We start from the raw sequence: 20,818 nt of genomic DNA, 5'->3' as shown, positions 1-20,818 counted from the left end.
AGAACTAGAGCGGCATTAAATTGCTCTTATTCTTTAAATGCTTTATTGGCTAAAGACGGTTCAATGGTCTATATGCTGTGAGGCAAGGCTAAGGAGGACACGTTTTGTCACTTGCTTCCTGCATGGACTTGGGCAAGTCATTAAAACTTCCCCAGAGTAACTTCAGTCATCCACTTGCAGCTCCCTGAACCCGTAACTCCTGCAAATTTGAAAAAAAAAAAAAAAAAAAAAAAAAAGAATAACTGAAGCTTTTCTTTATAATCCTTTTCCACCACTCACACATCGGTTTTTCTGAGTATGGGCAGCTTCAGACACCCTGTTTCTGCAAGCACCACTGGCAGAGCTTGAACTTCTTCCTTTCTAACCCATTTTTTTTGCTTTCCGGGCAAAAGAAGCAATCGCCTGTCTCAGGGCAGTGGTCCCACGCTCCGCTGTGGGGCTCAAGGAGCGCATGACCACCACCACCACCGCAACTGCCGTGGCACTAACAGCATCACCTGACTCGGGCAGCAGCTACGGCCAACTCGTCCAAACTGAAGCCGGGGATAAAACATTGGCAAGATAAAAAGGAAAAGAAAAAAAGAGTTGTATGTTCTATTAATCTGATGTCTGAAGTGCTCTCTAAGGAACTATACAGTCCCCCTGCCTTACAATTTAGCTACTGCACGCCTTGTTTAGGTCAATGCAAGATGCAGTCACCTATTTCTATTCCTTTGCAGATAATTCTTGTTAAAAATGACTTCCCTTCTCCTCTCCCAAGCTTAATCTTCAGTTGCTGGAAGGTATTGCTCTACAGCCAGATCTATTAGTTGTCATGAGCTGTAAAATCTTTTGGTGTTCATCTCTGCTGGCCCCCGGGACTTCTAAGGAAGAGGCTCCTTCCTTCCCATCTTGCGTGGGCCAGGGAAAAAACAAGGCAAAAAAACCCACAAAAGAAAACAAACCAAACTAAACCAAAACAAAAAACCCCAAACCTCTATGAGTGAAACTTTCCAGGAAGAGCCAGAGCAATACTTTTGAAAGCTTAAGACTATTGCTTGAAAGCAGGAGCACGCGGCAGTGCCTAGGGGACACTAATAAGAGTGGACTTCCCTGGTAATTACTGTCAGCACCCAACCGATGACTTACATTAAAGAGAAAAAAATTTCATTATGTAGCTTGCTGTCTCTGCACTGCAGCAACCCTTCCCGCTCCGGCCAATGTGGCCCACGGGCCTTGGGGGTGACCCAGCACATCGCCTTCACTGACAAGGTGCCATCTCCATCGAGGTGTGCAGCCCGAGGGCACAGACAAAGGCCACCGAGACGCTGGCCACTCTCTGGCAATTTGAGCCCACTGCAGAATCACAGAGTGGTTGAGGTTGGCAGGACCTCTGGAGATCATCTAGTCCAACCTCCCTGCTCAAGCAGGGTCACCTAGAGCATGTTGCACAGGATTGCGTCCAGGTGGGTTTTTGAATATCTCCAGAGGAGACTCCACAACCTCTCTGGGCAACCCTTCGCCCGATGATGGCGTCACTGCATTGCCACCAGCTCAGCGAGCGCATGGGGCCGCTCCTGGAGGAGCCCGAGATGGCCTGGCTGTCACTGCCTCACCGAGCGGAGGTGGGCTTCGGCAACGCTGGCGGGATCGCCCACATTCACCAGTGCTCCGATCGCTGCTGTTAATCCAAGTTGCTTTGCATTAATATCTCACCAGGTGTGGGGAAAAAAACAGTTGTAATGAGACCAAGTGGGTCAATATGAGACCCATTTTTCAAGGCTATTTTTAATGCTCTCTCTGACTGCTCTATTTTGGTTAATACCTCTCGCAGTGCTCAACCCATTTCAGTCTTTTTTATCACCGTGTTGGAGATTTGCCTTTTTTGTGTGCTGTGCTCTAAGCCAAAAAAAGTATGTCCTTCGAGGAACGTGTTTAATTCCCTCTAAGAGCTAAAACAACGCGATAAAGAGCGGGTTGCGAGAGCACTGATGACTAAATCCATCCTGCCACCGAGGCGTTCACAGGCGGCATGGCTTTGCAGCCGTAAATCCTTACAGCGGAGCTACGGAGTCATTTTTAGGGTGGTGCAAGCCGACAAAGACGACGGGACCGGGTTGGAGGGCTCCAAGTCCTCGAGCCCTTGTTGGGAGGCACAAAGCAGCCCTCGGCCTGCTGGAAAAGCATCACTGCTGCTTCCCGAGGCAAACGTTATCCGGAAGGACCCGAAAGGGCTTTCTGAACTCGTCGTTTGCCTGGGAATGATTTCATCGGCAGGTGACGGACAGCAGCTGTCTAACGGCACGGAGCGTTATCCCGCCGCCGTCGGAGCTGGGCAGGGGAGAACGAAACCATCCCCAACAGCAAGCAGTGGGGGGCCGGGACTTATAGCCACACAGCGCAATTACCTACGCTGGGTTTGGGCCGGCAGAACACGGGCCAGAGCCTCTCACAAAAAATAGAAGCATATTTTTAAGCCGTAAATGACCTGGTCTCTGTCCTTTGTTGGGGGGAAATATCTTCAGAAGCTTTCTGGTCCATCAGCTTTGTCACAGGGCAGTAGCTCAAAAACTGCTTAGAGAGAAGGTGATGTTTCATAAAGCGTTAACAGCTCCTGCTGCACTGCTTTATATAATAACAATAACAACCATTATTATTATTATTATGTAACATGTATCCCCAACAGCATCTTTTGGATGGATCTTCCATCAGGCCCAATTAAGCCAGCAGCACACAGCCGTACTTCTCGTCCTACCACACAATAACGTACGCAGAATAATTTTCTCCAGGCTGCACCTGTGACAAATCAGCAGCTGGAAGATCTGCAAAGCTGGGACCGCACAACATTTGGACGGACACCTAAACACTGAGCACCCCAAACCCTCTCCCTTACCCTCATGGACCCATCAAGCCGGTGACAAAGAACTGAGCAATTCTTCATCCATCCAGCAGAGAGCAACAGCACTTGCACGCATACGTGCACGTTAACTCCACTAACAATTTTGATGGCTTTTAAAACCTGACATCCGGGTTGAGATTTTATCCTTGTGGATGGCTAGTAAGTGCCCAGTGTACGTGCTGCACGCTGAACGCAGAGAGGTTTTTTCTCTTGTGCTGCTTCCGTGTCTGCAGAGATTATCTGCAAAAACATGCTGCTGCTTGAAGACAAGGCAACCTCTTTTACTGCCCTGAGAAACAATCCAAAACTCACGGGCATTTTTTCTGGTGAGGTCGTTGTTCAGCTGCTAGTTCAGCCTTGTTAACGCTCTCCTTGTATTACACTGTACAAATGAAGATAAACCATTGCTACACGAGAGGAATTGCTTGCTTCTGGACTAATTCCAAATACAGTACATGTGCTCTCTTTAAGGCCTTAAATGCGAGTTTTAAGGAGAGTAAAGAAGTAGCATCCTGCCACAGGGGAGGACAGATTTGAAAATCTGGGAAAAGTTATCTTCCCTACCCTGAAAAAAATGTTCTGATGGGTAATAAATTTGGTTGGGGCGAAGGCGAAGCAGGGAGAAGAGGTCTTTCAAGCAGGCAGGACAGAGAACATGACACTAAACCCAGCGAGAACCGGGAAAGGCACCGAATCAAACACTTACTAGCAAAGCATCGGAAGCGAGACAAGCATACTGACAAAAGCGAACTAACTCACACAATATATGATCTTGTATTTTTTCCTCCTATACACACACGCACACGCTATACAAATAAACAAGAGAAAGACTGTGTGCTGAAGCGAATGCAAACAGAGGAAGAGGTTTCTTTCAAAGCCCTCTATTTTGAAAACCAATTAAAATATCATTGCTAGTTCATCCAGTAGTGGAAGCAAACAATTAAACAGACCATCTGTACAGGTCTGAACTCAGTGCTATATTTTTGTTTACACTGAGAAAACTTATAACGGTCTATTTGCAATATCTTTAAGGATTTGCTTACTCAGCATCCTTTTAAAACCCTGTCCTGTAGATTTTACTACATTGAAACTAATTGAGGCTGAATGGTGACAGCAACCTGCCCTTAAGAGTTGAAAAAAGTGAAATCTGCTCCAATCCTTCCTTTCTTGGGTTTGAGCCCCTTCTTGTTCAAGTAAGGATGGGGATCACAGATTTCTAAGGATACAAGATAAGAATGATTAAAAGAAGTGCTTGGAAATCCGCACTGAGAGCCTGTGTAGGAACTCACAGCGTTGCTCTTCCAGCCTTTCCTGGAGGCTTTGGGTCCTAGTTAGGTCAAGGCTAGCTGAGGTTCTCCAATCAACCATCCAAAAAGTCATCTTTGCTTCACGGGCAGAATTTGTGCCGTACATCAAACCTTCCTCGGGTCTGTCTCCTTCAGATATAAAATAGGCTCATTAATAACTCTTTGCAGCAGAAGAAAAGTAACACAGGACTTAAGACACTGCCACTAAATGCCAAAGTCACAATTTGCAGATAGCTGTTTCCTGCAGGCCAGCTCACCCACGGGCATCTGCCCATCTGGTTTTGACCTGCAGAGTCCAGCATTAACAGAGGCATCTCATTTATCATTTTTTTCCCATTTCTAAACTAATCTCTGCTATGGCAAGAAGAGAGCCCTGGCAGGCCACTGCACTTGCTAGTGAGCAACCCCTGCAGCTTACAGCTCAACTTCTATTTTCCTCCTCGCCACCTTTTCCCATTGGGGTTGCAAACCGTCTGGGCCAGAGGCTGTCCTTCTGCGTTACGTCCGAAAGAGGCTCGAGTCGCAAAGGGGCTTCTCGGCATCGCTGCAGGTGGGACAGGAGCCCTGAACTTGCCCAGTTACGTGGGAGCTTGGGAGCCCTGACTGACAATTTTGCACGCGAAGCCGAGTCTCCAGGAGCCGGCTGCTTAGCATTAATGCTGTGGGTTATTAACGCCTCGCTTTACTGATTACGCACGTCTGCAATGAAGCTAACTGCCTTCTCTGTGGCAGGAAGCATTTTTCGGTATTTCCTTTAAAATAATAATAATAAAAAAAAGTATTTGATTACACCCAAATGCTTATACAGTTGTGCCATGTCAACAACTGAATTAGAATAGTACCAAGCTTTTAAAATTCCAGGCACGTAGGACCATCTGTTTTCTTGTCAACAACCTCAGCCTCTCCCTCCCGGCTCTAAACACTTAGTGCTAAAATTTACTAAGTTGCTACTCAACTCCCTTCTTCCGTTGCACAAAAAAATCTTCAAAGCCAGACAGGACAGCTTAAAAATATATATTTCTAAGTGGCCTAATTAACGATGGAGCCGTTTCTGCAGGCTTTACATCCAGGCTGGGATTTAGCTTGCGTGTTCTTCCAAGGTTTGCCAGGGTTTTTATAGGAAGGACTCCACAAATCCAACGTATTCCAAGACTGGCGCCGAGGTGTGCACGCGCTCGCAGCGGCACCCCAGCGCACCAGCGGCAGATCGCGGCACTGCCCGTATAAAGGATATATCGGCAATTGCGTTTAGCTGCGCTTATTTATGTGAAATCCGAAATCGACAGTTATGGCAAGCTGTAGCATTCAATTTTCTTGCATATAAAAACCTCCACAGTCCTATCAGGCTCCCTCTTGCTCCTGCTCTTTTATAAATCTGAATGGGCAAAAGGACTGTTATCTACAGGATGATGCAATTGCGATTTTAAATTGAGCATCGTTACAGCAAAATCCCCCTCAGCTGATTCTTTTTTTTTAAGCCATTTCTTCAGTTTTTTGACACCACATCTGGCATGTCGAATACAGATGATCATTTGTTTATATATCTGTCTAAATGCCTTTTCCAAACACAGCCAGATGGAGCCTTTCAAAATCAAATTAATTTCAGATTAATTCACTCTGGACCCACTCCAGTTTCATGACTCTATGCTTTGAGGCACTATCTAAATTGATTTAGAGTCATGAACTTAAAGAGCTCAAGTCCTTAGGTATAGAAAGAAATCCAGCATCTTTCTTGCATACTGAAAGAGTCAGCAAACCAAAAGGAGTCAGCAATCGTAAGTTTTTGCTGTTTCAGACAAAACCCCAAAATCAAGCTAAGGATGCAGCAGTGCATATATTGCCAAAATCATCTTTAAAAATACTTCATGCTTCTTCCAAAAGAAAGAAAAAAGAAAAAAAGAAAATCACACATCTTCAATGCTCTAATCTCTCCTGAGGAGTCCAATAAAATATACTGCTCTAATTAAAAAGCAAAATATTAAGAAAAAAGCAGTGTTGTTCTAAACCTTGCAATAGCAGCAGTCACAGAAAGATAGGAGACAGGTAATAAGACCCTCCGCTGCAATAGATTTATCTAAGGAACTATAAACAAATGTAGCCTGCAAACACCGTGGGCTTGCGTACTGTCAATCCTCTACGGATGCCTTTATTATCATACTTGTTTCAATTGCAATTTGGGTTTCCATGGAGATGTAACAGTCAACTCTGGAAAATTATAAGATAAATGTCAGGCAGTGATAACGGTGTTAATGAAGCTTCATTGACAAGCAGAACTACGCTTCAAATAATAGGCATATTTCTATTAGCATATGTATAACCTGTCCGGAAAAAAATAAGGAGAAAAAGAAATCCCGACAACAGGGAAAGACAATATTAAAAAATGAAAAAGAATTTGTGCCGGCAGGCGCCGCGCCACCCGTAACGAGGCACGCCGCCCGTGTGAAACGGCGCGTCCCCGGCACACGGAAGAGGCGCCGCTTGAGTCCTTGCGGAATTTTTGCTCGCTGCTCCGGCGCCCGCGAACTCGCTTTGCCGGCACGCGCGATACCCTGCCGCAGAAGGACCTGTTTCGCGAAGCACTTCCAAGCCGGCTTTACGACGGCGGCGGCGAGCTGTCGGAAAGACGCAGCCCTCCGTGCGAACCCCAACTGCAGCCCCGCAAACCCAACGCGCACCGCTCGAGCCTCCGCGGAGCATCTCTGCTCCTCCTCGATCCGGCCTGTTTTCTAGGAAACGCTTCCCACGTCTTCAGAAAGGAGCATGGAGCACCTTGTTGTCTGGCGAGTTTTGGGGGTGGGAAAGGGAGCTGGAATAGCACCCAGGCTTTGTGTAGAGCAGAGCTCAGCTCTGAGCAGATTGCTGGTCAACAACAAAGTCAACAGAGCTCTTTTTTCAAGTCAAGTTACAGGGAACATAAAAAAAATCCAAAATTTGTCCTTTTTGTAGTCTTATCTAACTACACCTCAATACTGCATTCTAGAAAAATCCAAGTACCTCATTAGAGCTACAGTATCAATGGTTTTCAATGTGCTTTCAGCTCACTCTGGTGCTTTTGGAACCCCCCTCCCTACTTCTATTGGCAGTAGATCCTATGCCACAGCATGAGGACATCTACCAGTTTCAGGAAAGACACAACTATGGGGAAAGCGAAGCGAACCCTGATTTCAAATTTGGCCGGCAATTCTTACATGCTACCGCCGGTGTCTGATGGTGGTGGGATGAGGTGCCACTATTAAGCTTCAGCCCAGGCTCAGCTCTCCACAGCATCGCCATCAACACACGCCGCTGTGAACACGATAAACTATCCAGCCACGAAGCCACAACACAAAGCAATTTTTAATGAAAAAAATCTCGCGCGTGCTAGATGGAAACTCTTTCCCTGTGTGCAGAGAAACAAGTCGCGCGGTCTCCCTTCTGCACTTGCCAAAACCTCTGAACTGCACTGCGAAGCGCGTTCCCGACGCCTCAAAGAAGGCTTCGCTTTCCCTTGCCAACTTTTGTGCTTTTACATCTGAAGAGACATTAAATATCGCTGGCGCACAGCTAGTCATCAGAGAATCTCGGCTGCTAAAAGGTGACCTGCAGTTATTGTACAAGATTTTATTTCGCTTCTTGCACTTCTCATAATATTGCAATTCAGTTCTTTCGCTCTGCTGGATTACGAGGTTACAATGCTATTTTCCTGCTTACAAGAAAATAAACACACACATCAAATTTGGAAGGGAACAACTCCTCCTTTAAAGAGACAGCTCAAAGAAATGAAAAGCTCCAGAAAAACTGGTTTAAATTTTCCTAATAAACATACCATGACAAATCCCAACAAAAACACACCCTAACACTCTTCCAAAATCATACGGCAGTCATTTATGGAGACAACTGGACTTCCAAAATAGACCTCCATCTCCTGGCCGGGAGTTTCCACGCTGCTCTGCACAAACGTAGCGGCCCGCCAATGTCCTAAGAGAGTCGTGTTCAAGCCACTTGCCTAATCGATGCCAAAGCACATTTTGAAAAGTCGACAAAAAGTGCATATTTAAGGTTAGCAGCAGGAAGAATTTAAAAAGATGAGGTAACTTTCTGATTGTAGCTTTTGGATAAAAGCTTGTTATTGTGGTGGGTTATTGCTTCCTGGGCAGCATCTACTCCCGACGGAGAAAGAAGCCAGGTCTCGGCGGACGGGCTGGCAGCCTTCCTGCAGACATTTGAAAGGAGATGGGGGGGGGGAATGGGAACACCGTCCGCATCCCTTTGACCGTCACGTGAAGTACGAAGCCTATTAACTTAAAACAGTCCCATGCAACCGAAAAGGTTTATTTGTGGGTATTTTTAAGCTCCCAGGATGCACCTAACCAGCAGAAGCTTGGCCATCTCAGGTTTGGCTGCTGCTAACACCAGTGTGAGCCACACCGTGATTTACAGAAATCTCTGTCATCACACCACAGGGTTAATTTCTTCCCATCTTTTTTCTCTTTCCCTCCTCCCCCTAGAAGTGGAAAACTCTTATTTGCGATGACAAGTTTCTGGAAAGCTGGTGGATTAGTAACACCATGTGGCTCCTCTTAAGACCTCAGGTCTTCTTCCAGCTGCTTTTTCCTATAACCCCCTGCTGTATGGTCACCAGCACCTTCACTGAGCAGATGGAGAAAGGGAAGAAACCTGCCCAAGGCACTCGAGGACCCAGGAAAAAATTCCCTTCTGAAGCTCTCGGGCCTCTGTTGCTTGGTCTCCTGGTATCGGAGAAGGGACTTCTACACGTGAACATTTCTTCTAACGCTTTGAGGCCCCAACCTGCCGGGCTCGTCACTGTATTCCCTTCCCTTCGGGCTCGGCACGTTCCGTTCCCGTCTCTGCGAAGTGCTCCAAAACATTTGCGGGAAAGCGCTATGTAAATGTTGAACTGTTATATTATTAAAGGCCAAAAAGCTTTCATGTTACGCTTTCGCTTTTAAGTTCGTACAATTCTAATTCATCTTTTAAGAGCGGGATTTGCAAATTGAGCAATACCGCAGGGGTGAAGCACTTCCCAAAGCCGCTATTATTATTTGCGTTGCAGGAGCGTCTCAGAGGCCCCAAACAACACTGGCAGCTTTTTAAGTAGCAGGCATAATTTTATTAGTAAACCCAGATGTTTTCCCACTATATTCATATGTTAGGAAACATGCTGCACTCTCAGGCTATTTCAGATGGTGGTTGTGGGGGGAGAAGGAGGGAGGGCGAAGGAAGGCAGGTCTAAATTCACTCATCCCACGGAGTCATCAATTTTAAACCTGTTCTTTTCTACCAAGTGATCTTCATAAAGTAGCCCAACATTGGGAACGCACCTCGACTTCGCCGCCGTTCCGCCTTTCGGTGATCAGGCTGCCCGTCAGCGCAAACAGCTTGTTGATGAACTCACGAAACAGTTAATGCTCTGCTGAAAACAGGCGGAGGACCAATAACGAAGAGTTTTCTAGAAAAACGGGAACGTACTGCAGGAAGTTTCAAAGGGGAAGGGAACGCAGATCCGACGCTGGTTTACACCTCGCATTACTCGATCTTTTGCAGCCGCTTAGCCCGTCCCTCCGTCGCGAGTCGTCGTTATTTAATTCGGGGCTGCCCTAGGCTGCGATGCTAATTAAAGCTACCTTGAAACACGAGCGGCTACATAGCGTTTGACTGGCATCAGAAAAGTAGCCGGGATAAGAAAATTAATACCAGTTTGTACACAAACCAAATCTTTATTTAATAAATTCTAATTGCCCAGGGCAGTCTTACGAACAACAGGGAACAACAGGGATTAACAGATCTGAAAGTCCGTCCGTTGAACGAATGGAGAAGGGACGGCGAAGGGCTCGCAGCAAGCTCTCCCGCGGGGCGACGGGGAGCCCCGAGGTCCCCGCCGCCGCTCGCGGCCACGGGAAGCTCGGCAGCCAGCAAACAACGCTTCTTTTTTCTTTTTTTTCCCCCTTCTTAATTCTTCCTTTCTCAAGCCCCCAGGCAATCGCTGCGTTCGGGCGCGCTGCGTTTTCCCCCGCGCAGCCGCCAGACCCGGCCGGCGACGTCGGCCCGCGGCACGCGCGAGCCTCGGAGGGAACGGTTTTCACCTCGTTCGTGATCCGAGCCCATTGCTCCCCCTGCTTTTTCCTTTCGAGTCATGGATCAAACGTGACCCACTTTCCCTGAACGCTTTCCCACCGTCTGTTTTTCCCATCGGAGTCGAAATCCAGTTGCTAAGGACACATCACAGAGCAGCCGCGCAGCCGGCTCCCCCTGCGAACGCGCACGCTCTTCCTCTCCCCGTCTCCACGACATTTTCCCCCCTTTCAGCATCTGCCTTCAGCGAGACCCTGCTTTACACGCAGCCAAGCCAAAACCAGAACTGCTTACAAGGCCGAGCTTAGCCCCAGAATAGGATTTTCTAATGACTACAGAGACTCCCAGAGCCCTTCATATTTAAAAAAATATAAAGGCAGCAGCCTTGATTTTTAATTACTCCTAATGCTAAATCTCCTGGCCTTAAACACAATAGCTCTTTCAACTGCAAAAAAAAAAAAAAAAAAAAAAGCCCGACACTAATCAGTGCGAGAGTCCCTGGCGCAACCTGCTACTCCTCTGACGGCATCGCAATGTTTGCACTGCTGTGATTTTTCAAGGTTGACCAGTGAGTCAGCAAAGCCGGGATGACTTAAAAGCATTAACTCATGCAACTAAAATGGTTTTTCCACGTGCAGGGCTGGCTGGCTGGTAATTAGCAGGGGGGAATCGGCACAAGGCAAATATTGTAAGAGCAGCGAGAGGCAAGTGGGGAATTGAGGAAGATGGTGTTCGCATTGGAGCAGATGAGCCCCAGATGCTCAGGTATTTGGGGTTTGACGTGGCCCCTCTCACCAAGCGGATGAGGAATACAATTAGAAAGCATTAAAGTCGTTGTGGTTCAACAGAAACTAAGCGAAGATCTAATTCTTCTGCCCTACTTCCCTTGCAGCAGCCTGCTCGTATTCCTCCTTGGTGCACCAATCTGAGGAACGAGAGACGTGTCGTTCTGCAGCACTTCCCACCAAAACCCACTGTCAGTGGCACTCGTAAAAGAAAAGATGTCATTCCACGTGTCCCATCTACAACTTAAACATGAGCATTAACATTGCAGCTACTTGGATCTCCGTGGCTGTTTGAGCTTCCCACGTCATGCTGGACTTCCCAGGAACCCTGCGCAGCTCTTCAGTGCCCATTTGTAGAACTGATACTTTCGCTCCTCTAACACTTTGAGGCGTATGATTAAACGTTTATATAGATTAACCTTTAAATTGCAGCTGCCGAGTGGATAAGATGGAGGATTTGGTCAGCACCTGGATCTCTATCTCATACCATCCCTTTTCTTTTCCACAGTACATCCAGAATTTTACATACTTTCAACTCTGGTGCAGAGGGCAGGAACTCTATCTGCCAAAGGGATTATCCCGCTAGCAGAATGCTGAACCAGTACTTCCAAGCTGAACCCCACCTGTGACATTACAGAAACATCAGAGTCACTGGCACTCAAACAAAATGGACCATAAATACAATTACTGTCCAGCTGCCACCAAGCAAACAAAGCATGAGTTTCTAGCGCGAGTGGTCTAATTAAAAGCTTCCTGAAAAAGAAAAAAAGAAAATAATAATTCTGTGGATTCTAAGAGTCCCTGAACTCAGATACAAAATCTCCAGTCTGGGTTTAAAGGAACAGTATCATTAGCTCTCACTGAGGAACAGACTTTGAGGTGCAGTATCGATGGAGCTGCCCAAAAGGAAGAGGACCTGATTCACGAACAACGCTGCTGAGCACCAGAGCAGCATCCGGGTGCTCCTTACACACACACAGAGAGCAAGGGAGTGAATTCAAGGGCCTCATTTGTCTGTCAAGATGCGTTATTAAGGCTGTTCTTAGCCACAGGCTCTAACTGAAGGGAAATATTAAAAAAAAAAAAATCCAAAACACCCCAGGGGGGAAGGAAAGAAGGAAAAGGAGCAGACAAAGCCTGAAAAGCTGAAGCGAAGGAAGGGTACGGAGCCAGAAACACTTGTTTCTCTAGATCAGGTTGCTCAAGGAGGTGCTTGGGAAGGCGCAGCTGCCTCGCGGCGGGCGCTGGGGAGCTCTCCGCACCCCCGGCTCCCCTCCGCGACACGGGCTGAAGGGAGGTAGCAGGACAAGGCAGCCAAACCGAGCTTCGGTGGACACTGACACAACTTGCTGTTCTTCTGCTTTACGCCGTTCCCTTCCCCTTTGCTTCCCGTGGTACCCACCACTGTTCTCCTGCTATTCCTCTTTTCCCTCGTCCTTAACGCACTTAACGTCCTTAACTTTCTCTTTTCTTCACGTTTAGCTTCCTCCCTCTTGAGTAAACTCATTATTCCACCAAAAATACACCCAACGTATACAAATAAGGAGAGTAGCCAGGGTAGCTGGCCGCTGTTACTGGTTTATTCCCGAAAGGTGTTCTAGAAACATGGGAAGCGATGACTTTAAGGACTTTAAGGCATTTGAATGTGGGACTTTTATCATTGCATTTCATCATTTTTGAATGTGTCTGGATTCCCAACGGTCCTCTTCTGATCCCACAAAAACATGTGTGCTGTTTCTGGCGAATCCTTTTTTTTTTTTTTTTTTTGTACTCTATAACTTAAGACAACACACACAAGTCAGGTGCAGGAAAAAGTCACCTTCTCCATCAGCCCTTGCGGCTGCTGGGGCCGAATTGCCCGCGGGGGTGGGTATGTTAGGTTTCTGCTCCCTTGGTGAGCTCCAGAAGACCCTCCACTTCCATCTCCTCCAACGCCCCACGGCCACCCAGCTCCCCACAGAGCTCCTCTGCAAATCGCAGTAAGGCCACCTATACGCTTACAGTATGTTATAGTCTGGAGAAAAAAATACAGATGCCAGGCAGCAGCAGTCAGCCGCTCCATTTCGGTATTTAGTACTTTGCATTATCATTTCGGACGTGATCAAAAGACCATGGAGGTTTAAACTGAAATATTTTCTTCAAATCTCAGTGGGTTTCATGGCATATGCAAGCAGCTACTGCTTTCCAAAGACAGGCGTGGGGAGCTAGGGTACAATGCTGCAAAGAAGACCCATTACTGTAAATTAAAATCCTTAAACAAATCACCAATAGTGAAATAATCTCTGCTTCAATGATGTGGTTAGCTAGCACATCAAGTCTTTTCTTGCTTTGGCCAGAAATACTGAAGCCATGATTGATCTAATCTGTAATCATGTTGTTTATTTCAAATTAGAGATAATATAAAAGGCATAACAATGTGTACGTATATATTCATAGTACAATTACAGGCAACCAAAAGGAACTCTATTTTATCTCCACTGCTTTGCATTTTTGCCTCGTTTCTTCCCTTTTACAGTCTATGGTAAATACAATATTTGCTTTTAGAGTTCTGACTCTCCGGGGATTGTAAAAAAGTACTTAACACAGAGATTATCTTTCTGGTGCTGCACTATAGGAATGAAAATTGTTACATTAATGGAAGTATATAGTCATATTCAAACACTATTAAGTACCTCTCCAGAAAACATAAGGCACAAGAGTGAGGAACGGCAGCATAGCTGTGCTTGGACTTGCAAGTACATTTGTGTTTTGCCTCCTTCACTATGCCAAGAATTCTTTGGAAGGAGTTTCTCTTCTCTTCACTTTATAACTTGCACTATGAGTAACAGGGAATACAGATACAAAGCAAGGGAGGAGGTACCAACACGTCCAACGCCTGAGTCTGTGAACTTGCACAGCTTTTGCAACTAGTGCACGACCTCAGGGTGAAACGCTACCCTACTGAAGTCAGGGATGGTGCTATCAGCTCAAACGGGGACCGGCTTTCCCACCTGCAAGCCCTGGTCCGGCGTGCAGCCTCCCTTGGCTCTGAAAAGCTGTGGCAAAGCACAGGACAAGCTGCTTTTGAGGAGACCAAAACTCATGACTTCCTTCTCTTACTCATTCGTCTTCCTTTCTGGGCTTAGGATTTATTTTTAGCTGGTTGAAATCAGCACAGGTCAGATGTGTATCTGCTAATGAGCATTAGTAACTAAGGTTTCAAACAACATAGCAGCAACCCAATGCTTTTATGTTGCTGATTTCCCTCTAAATTTGTATATGTTTTCAGAGCAATTTAAGAGTCCTGTTTGATTTAATTCCATTATGTTCTTCAAGGCTATAGTTACTGGCAAGAGTTCAAAATATCAACAAACATAGATTTTTCATGTCACACTTTTGTTCATTTTATTCCTCGAAAAGTTTCGCAATAGTATTGCTCATTAGGTTTTCACTTACCACAAAAATATATATCCTGAGATGCAGGAATATGTATCTTTGCAGGCTTTTGAACTTTGGCATACATTAAAAAAATGGAGGACATAAAAACTCATAAATTGTTTTCATCATTTGGGTATTTAAAAACACTAGAGCAAGCACACTTGTGTGTGCTGAAAAAGCTTGATCAGAAAACTTGGCAAAACTTACTGGAGAACTTCTAATCCTAGTTCAGTTAACTGCTGGGCAACATTTTGGGAAAAACTCAGCATATCTCACTTCTCCCCCCTATAAATTGGAAATTTCTGTCTATGTTTGTCAAGTATTTTAAAACAGAATGTGAAAGACTAGGAGTGCTACTGTATAGAGAATGTGAAGAAGTGTGATGAAAAACGAACTTCTTTTTCTATAGATTTCAGTTTAAGAAGCTCCTAGGAACCAGATGGACCTCTGTGACAAGCTCTGCTCAAAGGTAATTTCATTTGTATGTGTCTATGTCTTCCGGCACAGTGTAGAAAATAAAGAAGAAAGAAAAAAAAAACTCAGCATGATCCTGAAATTAATTTTCATGATAGCAGCAATTGAGTTCATCTACTGAGGTACTTATAATTACATTACACTATTACTTGGAAGAAGAGCGGCCAACTATATTCTAAGAAAATATTAACCCCATCAGCCTGATCACAAATCACCATGTTTAATGTATCCTTCCTTTTATTAACACTCACAAGTTGCCCATTAGAGGCCCCTTCACTGCTATCCTAAATCACTTCTAATTACGAGACTAGAACAAACAAGGAGGAAATGTTATTTCACAGGGTCTTCCAAGGAAAGTTGCCTCGATGTCCAAACGACATGTCAGCACCGGATGATTCAGCCCATGATTTTGTTTACTGCCTTCAAGTTTCATTAGTGTTAAAAGCTGGAAGACTTCTTTTTCCCTGACTGCTGAGAGTTCCTAGGAACGGGGGAAAATCCCCCGATACTGAGTTCTCCTCTACCAACAACTGGTCAGAGAAGCAGAAAGGTCCTCAGATGACGAGCAGGATGCAATCACCCACACTTTTGCTTTTTCAAGTCGCATTATTACAATGCTCGCTTTCTAGGGAAAAAAAAAGAGAGAAAGTACAGAAACCACAGCAACTGTGCAAGCAGAGTGTGTGGAGATGAACACATCTCACTCCTGCATGCCGTCTTGTCCGCCTCCCACTCCGCGTTCGATACGGATTCACGGTTCTCTGTTCATCCCACACCCCCGGCACCATCAGCAGCAACTCTGAATGCATTAAGTGACTGAAGTGGTTATCTCATCTTTGGTAAGCTGTCTCCTTGAAGCTTTCGGATTCTTTCTAAGAAAGACTGAAATCTGTGCTTTATAAAATTTTAGTAAAACGCATACTAATCATTTTCTTATTTTAGCTCTAAGATTTTCACTAAGCTTTCCAAAAATACAGGGAGCATTTCACGAGGCTGCAACCTTCCAGCTGAAGAAAACAACTATTTCCTAAAATGTCAGTCATCAGGGGGCTTATGAGAGTTTAATCCCATTCAGATACATACTAATATCCTCTCAAACCGAAACAAAGGAGCAAAGTGTGAAAACAACACCTGGTGAAGAATAAAGAATTAAAATAATTATGCTTGTTTCACTCTTCACATTTGATGCCCAAGGGCATGAGAAGACTCTGAGCAAGCTGACCTGCTTGAGCTGGGGCTGGGAAGGATAAACCTAGAGTTGCCCAAAATGATGCTGTCCTACAATTCTGTGATCTAGATATCAGCTCCCAGAAGAAAACTGGCCAGAGGCAATGCTTTAGGAAGCAAAGCACCTTTCCTTGGAGAAACCTCTGAAGTAGCAAGCCAGCAGTTGTTCCCAATCTCTCTTCAGTAGGATGCAATACAAATCCTTCCCAGTCATATCATCCCATATCACTTACTCCCTAGAGGTGCCAAAGTGCGTAAGTGAGGCCTGACTCTACAACTCATGAAAGGTGGGACAGAGAACCTTCTTTCATCCCAACACGAATGTTGTGAACCTCCAGACTTCACATTTATGCTCTGTGACCACTGCCTAGTGCAGATGTAGGACAATTCACCCACAGATCACTGCACCCATGATTCAAGCATTAGAAGCAAGAGTTGGAATTTCTTGGGATGGTAACACTAATTTTCTCAGATCAACCCTCCATTTCTCTCTGTCCATACCATAGATGCAACACAAAACTTCCATCTAGAAGCTCTGCGCTTGTATTAGGATTCACAGACAGATAAGAGATAATACAGATTTATTACACAGCAACTGTACTCTGCTATTATGTCTTACTAGTGAAAATGCAGACATTATTCTGCTCCAAACTTCTCTGTGCCATTCTGCAATGTCGTTATTAAGATGCACACACAACAATAAAAACTTATGGGCATTCGCAAGCAGTTGTTATATCATTTATGAGACAATGATAACGCCGTACACTATAATTGTAATTTGTCAAAAAGGAAGAAAGAGTACCAATTAAACTAAAATCAATGATTTAAACTATGATGAGATACCAAAGGACAAGTAAGTAGCTTGCTATTAAAATGATGCAATCAAATAGATGCACAGGGAAATCCTGCAAACGAGAAACCAAACAGCAAAGTTGAGACCATCAATCTGAACCTCCTCAACCAATGCAGAAGGAATGATTAAAAGATTATATTTGGGCCAGCTGATCTATTGCAAAACTAAGTATATGACAAAATATTCTCCTGCTTGCTTTTCTCAATGACCTGAAATTGGTGAGTCACACAAAAATGGATCTCAGATCCCAAATCTCTCTCATGCTGATTGCAAACCAAAAACGTAGCTTCTTCAACCTCCCTTTAGCTTTTGGTCCTTTGTCAATACTTCACAAGAAATGATGAATGAGTTCTAGACTGAAATCCCTCCTTGCAGCCAGCAAGTATCAAGCTTTCTGATTTATTAACTCTCTTTCACCTCCTTTTCTCTAGGGTTGGCCTTAAGCAGGAAGAAAGCAAGTTGCCAGAGCATCTCCTCTTCTGGAACCTCTGCACAACCTCCTAGGCTCTGCAAATCATTGGCCAGCCCATGTTTCAGTCCAGAAACAGGACTACAAGAGAATACATTCCCTGGCCCGATCTCCTGTTTGAGCAGCCTGGGAGCCTGGAAAATCATCATGCTGGCCCTATTCCTCCTGCTTGCAAACAAAATGGACATCTCCTAGGTATATACAAACAAAAGAAGGGTTTACAAAAATGATTTCCAAATATAATTTTGGAATTTACTTGTACTTACCATATGCAATACATACCTAAAGGGAAAGGATGCATTTATTTTTTTTAAAAAAGGAAAAGCAACATATTACAAGATAACATATTTGCCTTTAATCTTGCATAAACTACAATACATTCTAGGAACCTTGTGAGCATGATGCCAAATAAATATTTATTACTGCAGGAATCTTTCATCTGATTACTGATAAGAATATACACCTAATCTATACTTCATGAAGATCTAAACTATAAATGAGGATCTCAGCAAAGTTTACCACGCATTGAAGCGAAAACCAATACAAGTATGCCCCAAATGAACAAAAGGCTCGTGCAATTCATTTCAAACATACTTTGCTGCTAGTTTCTGAAACATTTGCTATTCTCTTCGTGCTCCCTGGTTGCCCATTTGCCAAATGTAACATGTATTTAAAAGAAATAATAAAAAAAAAAAAAAACCAAAAACAACAACAAAAAAACCCAAAATACCAACAACTACTGGCCAACCAAACAACCCAACGCTGCATGAGGGAGCAGACAGACAGAGAAGCTGCATTTAGCAGCTTGCCTTTACCGTTCGTTTGCTCTCGGGAAAATGCACTAGTGGCTTCTGAATATTAATTGAATAAAGAGCTGTGCAAATTCCAGCTGTTGGCCATGCAACCAGGCCTGAGAGAAGGATGTCTTCTCAGACCTTGGTTTCATTTCTGGAGTTGCACATATGCAGCCCCGCAAGTTGCACAATTTAATTCTGCAACCCATCTGTAAAACTCCCTCTTTGCTGACTCCAGTGGCACATCAACGGTACAGAAACTGTAACTAGGATAAGAGACATATTTAACTTGACTCTTGTCCACATGCTGCAGTTCCATAAAGCAATAAATGGACCAGCTGCCAAAAGACGAACGTATGACTTGAAACCTCCTTTTTGGGAATATTTCTAACCAAGTTTAAAGGCCGTGAGGCAATTTTAAGCAGTTGTTTTGCTACTGGTTCTGTAATTATACACTTGAGCACAAGTCATCACTGAGGATAGCGGCTTCAGGTTGCCGAACCAATGCCCCGGGGTGGTGATGTCCTACATGAAGGTTCATCCAGGTGGACAGGGAAGGACACAATGCTCGTCACAGGTGGGGGCCACTTACACCAAAATTCTTTCAAAAGCCACCAGTGATTACCTACAACTCACCTCACAGGTGTCAAACTGACCGAGTAAGCATGAATTTAGACTTCTACATTAAATGGGTTCACCACCCATTTAATGGGGGAAAAAAAAAAGGATCCTTTTAGGTGTCCCATGCTGAGTCCTCACATCACTCACCAGTTTTGACCTTAAAGTACATGTGGAAGTATCAATAAGTGCAATCAGGGAGGTCTTTAAAAAGATTTTTAAATGACTAAAGTCTTTATCCTGTCACATTTTCTGGGCACTAGTACAATTTAATTTGATTTTAAACTGTACTGTTTGATGAAATGTCCTGTTCTTTCGTTCAGTGAAGTCAAGACACAATAAATGGATTTTTAATGGACGAAAGTTCAATTTCTCTGGCAGCAGAAGCGCAGGAGGAGAAGAGACACAATGTACAAATGATGCACTCCGCGCTGACTTTTGACCTCAACCGTTTCATGACAGGTATAAAAATGAAATGCAGGAGCAGGGGCAAAGGAGAGATGGAAAAGGAGAGCGCCCTGAACTGCAGCGGTGCTAATTGCCGACTGCATCCAAATGGGTCAGAAGCAAAGGTTGGTGTCAGGCTACAGCCAGGCACATCTGTCAAGGTCCAGAATCCCCAAACACCACCGAAGCCGCACTAGGTGCTTCTTGACCTGCAAGCTGAATACGAGCAAACGGCAATGCTTTCCTGAAACTGCAGAAACAGCCACTAAATAACACACGGGACATTTCAGTTAGACATAAAAAGGAAGTGGGTTTGACTGCTTTCATCTGCTCTCTTACTCAAAGTTCGTCCAGCTTGGACACAAGGGACAGCAGGCTGCAGCGCTTGCCTAAAATGCTCTTTCTTCTTCTTTTTCTTCCATTAGCTACTGTACTGCTCAACATCTGACTTGCTACTGTAGGGCACAACGTTTGGTAAAGTCACATCAGGTGTTCATGGAGCGGGGGAAGTGATATTAATCTCTGTATTACGTGAAGGAATCCTTAGTAGAACGCATGCAAATAATGCTGTTCAAGTACATTTAATCAGCAGGAAATGAGTTTACCGCTAAAGACACAGTTCAAAACAGGACTGAGGAAATGTTGCCTGAGAAATGATTCAGGAAACAAAAATAGATATGATGGCGCACATATTTATCAGGACTTGTCTGAGCAACATTAATTAAATAATGATTCTTTAATTGAAAATATGACGTGCTGTGTCTAAAGCTCCGAAAGGCTGCTGCAATCTATTTGGAAGCTCCAAAAATAGTTCAGAAATCAATTAAATGATATTAAAATACAACACGGACCTTCATGCTGCTTTGCCTTCTCCAAAACTGTGCAGCAGTATTTACCTCCTAGCTTCACCTAGCGAAAGATGCTAGCTGGTACCATGGCTCCTTTTGATTTCATTGACTTTTAAACACTATTTGAAATCGCCGTCTGGCTCAGCAGCTCTGTGTGTCATCGGTGCCATCTATATCCCTTGAAGGAGGCTAATTTGTTCCCAGTAAATGAGACAGATGGCATACCCAGCCTCCTAACAGATGACCCCAACTTCCAGCTTTGGCCTCTCTTTGGTGAGGCCACGTGAGACGTTGGTGTCTCTTCCTCTCACCCATGGATGCTGATGGCTTTTAATGCAGGTTTTCATCAAAGCTTCATGATAGGGGAGCAAATTTGCTGCTGTCAGAGCACATTATGGCATAAGAGTGCAGATCTGGAATAAGCTGTAGCTTTCTGCAGGGAACATTTACAGCATAAAGACAATTATGGAGGAGGGAGGTCTTCTCAGTGCATATTATGAGAATATATAATGTATTGCACATATATATGTACATATATAAAAATACCATATATATAGAAAGAGAACATAATAACACATGATTTCATCATTGCTATCAATGAGCTTCACTGTTTAAGACTTTCTGGCTTC

The 20,818-nt window shown here is 44.5% G+C and overlaps 1 protein-coding gene across 5 annotated transcripts in view; it reads right to left on the bottom strand.

The window, feature by feature from the left end:
• CELF2 (CUGBP Elav-like family member 2) overlaps positions 1-20,818 on the bottom strand; it is a 206,060-nt gene that overhangs the window by 115,694 nt on the left and 69,548 nt on the right. Inside the window, exon 1 of one of the 5 annotated variants that reach the window (XM_062580624.1) lies at positions 4,168-4,202. The exons of the other annotated variants lie outside the window; for them this stretch is intronic. The gene's annotated coding sequence lies outside the window, so the exon portion shown is untranslated. Of the gene's footprint in view, positions 1-4,167; positions 4,203-20,818 lie in introns of those variants that run through there. 5 annotated transcript variants of the gene reach the window in all.

The sequence above is a fragment of the Rhea pennata genome, chromosome 1, assembly GCF_028389875.1.
Source record: "Rhea pennata isolate bPtePen1 chromosome 1, bPtePen1.pri, whole genome shotgun sequence".
Lineage (NCBI taxonomy): Eukaryota > Metazoa > Chordata > Aves > Rheiformes > Rheidae > Rhea > Rhea pennata.
This window is presented reverse-complemented; position numbering and strand designations above follow the sequence as displayed.